The following is a 6000-nucleotide window of genomic DNA, read 5'->3' as shown; positions in this document are numbered from 1 at the left end:
AGTGAAGTAAATAACCCAGTACTGGGTGAAAGTGCACGAAGCTGAATCAAGCCACAGGTCCTACTGTCCCAGCCTCAATGAAATTCCCAGCAACATGTAGAGGATTGGGAACAGTCCTCAGTTCCCTGATAGTCTCAGCTCTACGTGCTCAAACACCCAGGCACTTTCTAGTAACAGAGATAAAGGGCATAAAGAAACTAGATGCAGATTTGGCCTACCCAGATACCCACATTTTTCCTTTTTTTTTTTTTTTTTTTTTTTTACTGCTCCATTTGCTGTGAAGGAAGGAAGTGGTGAGAAAGTAGAGTTACGTGTCCAGCCACAGAATCCCAGCAGTTTACAGTATTCCCATACTCCCAAGGACAGTCATATTCTTGGCAGGCTGATGCTAACAGCAGGCTCACCTAAAAGTGCTTATAGCTGCTGTCAAACCCTTCATAACATGGCAGGGTGCATCTTGTTTGTGGATATCCTAGAGCTTTTGTATCCAATTTCCGACTGTTAAATTACCCCGTGCACTCTTGTAACTCTGTAATCACAGGCAATTCCTTCATTGTTTGGGGTGATCGAATCCAAGGCTTTTGGGCTTTTTCAGGTCATGTGTGCCAGACCTCAAAGTGACCTTAACTAACAATCCCTTGTTTCTCTTCCTCTTTCATGTACTTACTTTCCAGGATCATTCTCTTTCCAAAAATAATATTACTTTTGGCCCCAAACCCTACTCCAGTTCACTCTGGTATATGTCTGGAGCAGTAAGGATAAGAACAAAGCTCTCTGTCTTTATAACACTTCTCTTTCAACCACATTGAGGTCTTTTCTTTACATCCATTGTATTTCCAAGGGGGAAGACAGAGTGTTTTGCAGGAAGGGAACTCTGTGCCCAGTGCTAGGGACTCAGGCAGCATCCATCAGGAGTGTTTCCTGAACTTGTTCCCATCTCATTTTTATATTCTTTGAACATGGAGGGGAATTCATAACCTAAGGGCACTAATGGACAATTTGTTCCATCTTACAACATTTGTCCAATGCATTCTGTATCAAAAAAAATAACCACAAAACACATAAAGTGCAGAATAATGCACAGATATTGGAGTACACAGGGACAGAAATGGCAGGAGAGGCTGATCCTGGAAAACTGTGCTCTGTTGTGGTGGCTGTACTAAGAGTCAGTAGCTGGAAGCTACTGATTATACAATTATAACAAGGAATGAGATGGACACGTTTAACAGCAGAGTGACATAATCCTTGGAAAGAAAGTACTGCAGGAGTCAGTGGATGTTTTTATCACTCCTTAGCAAGGCTAGAGGCCTTTCTAGAAGGGACACCAGGCTAAAATCCTGGGTGGGCTTCAGAGGACTGTGACCTGTGGGAAGGGGGCCTGGCAGAGGCTCAGTGACACTTCACACCATAAACTTTGATGAACCAGTGAAAACCAGATTTACTCCCTTGGAATTCACAAGATTGGACACCTGACAGAGTTTGACAGACCTGTGGAGACTGCAGGGTGGGCATAAGGAGATCTGTTGATAGCCCTGCAAAGGAGAAGGTGCTGCTTTGTGTTTCATTCAGCATCTCTTAGTCATGCCTTCTTCCCAGTCCCTGAGCAATCCAATGGGAAAGGATGTGGGCCACAAACCCTGCTGGGTAAGTGGAGAAAGTCCCAGCAATCAGTCCCTTTGCCCCATCACCACACCCTGATAAATTTCCAGGGCTCCAGCACTCATCAACATCACCTTCTTTGTGGATTTGATGACAGGAACTGCTACGTGTGCTGTGATTCCAGCAGATAACTGGGGTAGGATGAGCAGCATAGCAAGAGCAAAGGGCTGCAGTGACTGCCCACTGGCAAATTGCAGGGCAGGGCAGGAAGGGTGAAATGGAGAAGTGTTAATGCTCCATTAGCTTATCTGATGGGTGGAATTAGGACCGTTGGGTTTGGGTTGTTTTTTTTCATGTTTCCTATGGACAAACATTGCTCTTCTTGCTATTCCTCTCTTGGGCAAGAGTTAATTGCCTTTCCCTCCTTCCTTCCAAGTGCTGGACAATGCAGATGGTCCAGGTCCAGCCACTGATGCTTTGCAGGAGACTGTGTGGGCACCTGCCCCTGAACTTCCCAGGCTTCTTGAGCACTTCTTGAGCATTCCAGCTTTGCATCCTGAGTTTTGGGCAGAAATGGCACTGGTTTCCCACTTGCAGGCTTAGAGTGAGGGTAATTATCCCCACTACCTCTGCAGGCCTCTTTTCACTGCCTGTGGTTCCCTGCTTTCTGGGAGCAGTGACACTGGTAGACAGTAAAGAAAGAGCCCAATCTGAGCCAAGTGCTATTTATTTAGAAGACAGATTTTTCTTTAGACAAAAAAAAAAAAAAAAAGTGTCTTTTAAGAGAAAACAGATTTTCTGGGCAATAAATCACTCTGGATCTCTCTACCTAGATCTGACTTATCCCCTGGTGTTAGACTGATGCATCTGAGGTTTTTTAGACTTTTTCTGGAGACTGTCATTTTCTGGACAGCCCTGGACTGCTGGCTGTCCCTGTGATCCAAGGGGAACAGGTCCTGTGATGCCTTCCACCCAACTGGGGCTCAGCAGCTGCTTCAGTTTGGCTGGAACCTTGAAATTAGGCCATACCCTCATAATTGAGTCGTCAGCATTTACTGAGAGATCGTTTATTGTGTTGTCCTGATCATTCCCTTCCCATTCAGACAGGAAAGTCTTATACAATAACTTCACCTCGTGGAAAAGGTCACGTACAGAGTTCACAAAACACTGTCTCAGTATTCCTTTGTTTATTGCTTAGTATCCCTATGCCCACCCCATAAGCCACAAAACAGGGGAAGATGTTTAAAAATACTCTCCATTTTGAAACATTCCCCATAATTTGGCAGTATTTGGGTTGAGGCTTTTGGTTTACATTTATCCCAGCCTCAGAAAAATCAGGACAAAGCTCAGCTGGAGTTTCACAGTTTTGCTGAGTTTCACAGAGAACCCCCATGCGGAATCGCTGCAGGTTTTATAGGTCTCCATCCAGCCCATAAATCAGTTGAGGTCGACTTGAAACTCAGCCCAGGTATGCCATGACACCCCAGCAGCCCCGGGATGGGGCCAGGCAGCTGCACAGAGCCTTGTGCAGCCCTGGCCAGTGCTCTGCTCCTGCTCTGCCACTGACTTGCTGCACATCCCATCCCTTTTGCCTTCCATGGTCTTCTGCCACCAAACTTGCCCTCTTCCCTAGCGTGCCCTTAGCCCACGTGCCTCCCACCAGCATCACCCCATGGCAGCAACAGGCAGAGCCCTTATCACTCACTGCAACCCACTCTTTCCTTGCCACATACTCATTAGTTGCTGTTGGGTTTTTTTGGAGTGTCATATGTGGGAAACCAAACAGGATGATCCCTCAGCATGTACCTTGTCTCTGCTGCCTGCTGGAAAGTCACAGTAAAGATGAAAAATGAGAGAGGGAAGAAATTAGGAAACGCTGAATTGCTCAAAAGGGCCAAATTAAGTCCAACCCTGTGCGGTTTTGCTGGTCTTGATAGAGCTGCACCAAGTGATGAATACTCAGATGTTCCCCTGGTTTGTCAGCAGGCAATTGGTAAAAATCTTTTAGCACTTTTACTTAACGAGGGTTCATTTTTTTTTTTCTTCCCACAAAAGTCCTGTGGGTATGACGAGGCGCTCCCCAAAGAACACTAATGATCTCATCCTAGCTGACCTCACAAAGAAACCTTTAGCCCAAGCCTGAGCACTGAGCAGCAAGTGCTCACTTATCTCAGCACAACTGCAAGCTGATGCTCTGCTTGGTCTTGCATCAGTTTACCCACAGGGGTTTCCATGGCAATTCATACACAGTAGTGTACCTGTTATATCATGCCTGAGCTGCTGTTTTTTCCACGGGCTGTACCACATGCCAGCCCAATGGATCCTGGAAAAGCCTTGGGATCTATAGGGTAGTCATAACCCAGAATCTGTGGAGCAAATCCAAAACACGCTCAGGGGTTGTGGAGCTGTAATTACTCTGCAGAAGGGATGACTAACTGCCTGCTGCCAGTCACAAGGTGTAAGGGAACCTGTGCAGCCACTGCCTGCTTTCCTACCTCTAAAAGCCTTTGAAAGGATTTTTTTAAGGGCTGAATGGAATTCAGCTGCTGGAAACCTAGGCTCAGATGGTAGACTCAGTTTATTGGCAGTAGGCCCCTCAATGGGTAACTTTTCCATCACGTGAGACCTCCATACCTTTGGTGACAGGGTCAGGAGATGCTGTGTTCCATGACCTCAGCCTCTTCCTCCTGCTACTTTATCCTGTCTGTGAGACGTGGGCTGGTCCATGGATTAGGGACCCAGAAACCATCTGTGTCCAGAGGCTCCACAGGAGGGAAAACCTGGCCTAGTAGGCAAGATCCCTGCCCATGGCAGGGAGGGTGGATTTAGATGATCTTAAGGCCCCTTCCAGCCCAAACCATTCTAGGACTCTATGACAGAGGAGCAGGGAGGGTCAGCAGCCTGGCTCCTGGCTGAGGCAGTGGACAGCAGGGTCTTTGCTCAGCTTTTTCCTGTGCTCTGCTCAAAACAGCTTTTCAGTCCTAACATGCAGCAGTATCTGACAGCCACCAGCAACTCTGAGAGAGGGTTCAAGGGTGGGATGCAGACAGCCCAGCAGCAGGATGAAGGGATGTACCCACAGGATCCCACCCAAGGCGTTACTTTAATTTTCACTTTGTCTCCTTAAACCTGCCTCTGGTTTCAGCTCCCATGCATCAGAAACACTATTGATGTGTTCAGGGCAGGGTGTTTTCTGTAGTAGAATCATTTTCCTCTGAAATTAAGTCCTCTAAGAACTGCTTTGGAGAGCAAGTCACATCCCATTCAGAAGAAGACACATGATGTATTCACTGTGCTCTCCTACCAGTCAGATCTGCAGGTCCTGCCTTTATGCCAATTAATTACGTCTCTCAGTGTTTACCCACATTTATCCTGCAGGGATTTGAAGGTTTTATGATGCATGCTTGGGGCAATACAACTTCATGTCCTTCTGAAAGCTCAGAAGGTACAGCAAGGTCCCTGGAGCACGGATTGCTCCATGAAGTACTTGTGAGAACAATGATAATTCGTTTGCTTTGCCCAGTAGGTTGAGTTTCCCTTCCAAGCACAATTTTATGCGGGACTCTGGAATTTCTCATAACTGTGGTACAATCATTTTTAGGAGTTACTGAGGCATTTTACAAATGTTTGCAGCTGAGGCGTGTGGCAGAGAGGGGTGGAAGTCAGATATCATTGAAATGAAGTTTATTTAATATTACTAATTCATCAAAGGATAATTGTGCTAGTTAAAACTTCACCCATGAGAGGAGTCTACCCTGCAGATGGAGGCAGTTTCCCTGACAGCTGGGAAAACAATGTTGCAGTCACAGTTAAAGTCTTCTAAAGAAACCTCAAGCAGGCAGATGGAGTCACATGCAACTGGACAACCAAGCTGCACATCCATCACAGTGGCTGGTACCTTTCTAGGTGTGTGTGTATATATATATATATAGTCAAGACAGGTAAGGAGATGGGAAGCAACACCAGCAAGATTATTAAATTGCATAATTTATCTGGTTTTTCCTACTATCAGCTCCCGCAAACTGTCCATGTTCTTACTCCCTTCCTCTCTCTAATTTTGGTGGACTGAGAGACAACCTAACTCTGCAAGAGTTTCACATGGTTTTGCATGTCACTTTGTGGAGGTTGTGTCCAGATTTTGACTATATATCTTTAAATATACACACATATTTCAAACAGCTGTTCTTCACCTTCTGCTGATCAGCTTCTGAGTGGCGAACTGGAAGAAATTTTCCAGAAAACCCATTTCAACTCTTTTATTTTTAAGGATATGTATTGTAGCTTTCAGAAGGACGTTAATGGCAAGCAAAGTTGTTTTCTCCTTGAGAGACTGATAAAGTGAAACTTATATCTTGCAGCTGCCTTAGTCATTCTCTTGAAAGCATGCTCACCTCGCTCCTC

This window comes from Apus apus, chromosome 17 (genome assembly GCF_020740795.1).
Source record: "Apus apus isolate bApuApu2 chromosome 17, bApuApu2.pri.cur, whole genome shotgun sequence".
NCBI lineage: Eukaryota > Metazoa > Chordata > Aves > Apodiformes > Apodidae > Apus > Apus apus.
Note: the sequence above shows the minus strand (reverse complement) of the source record.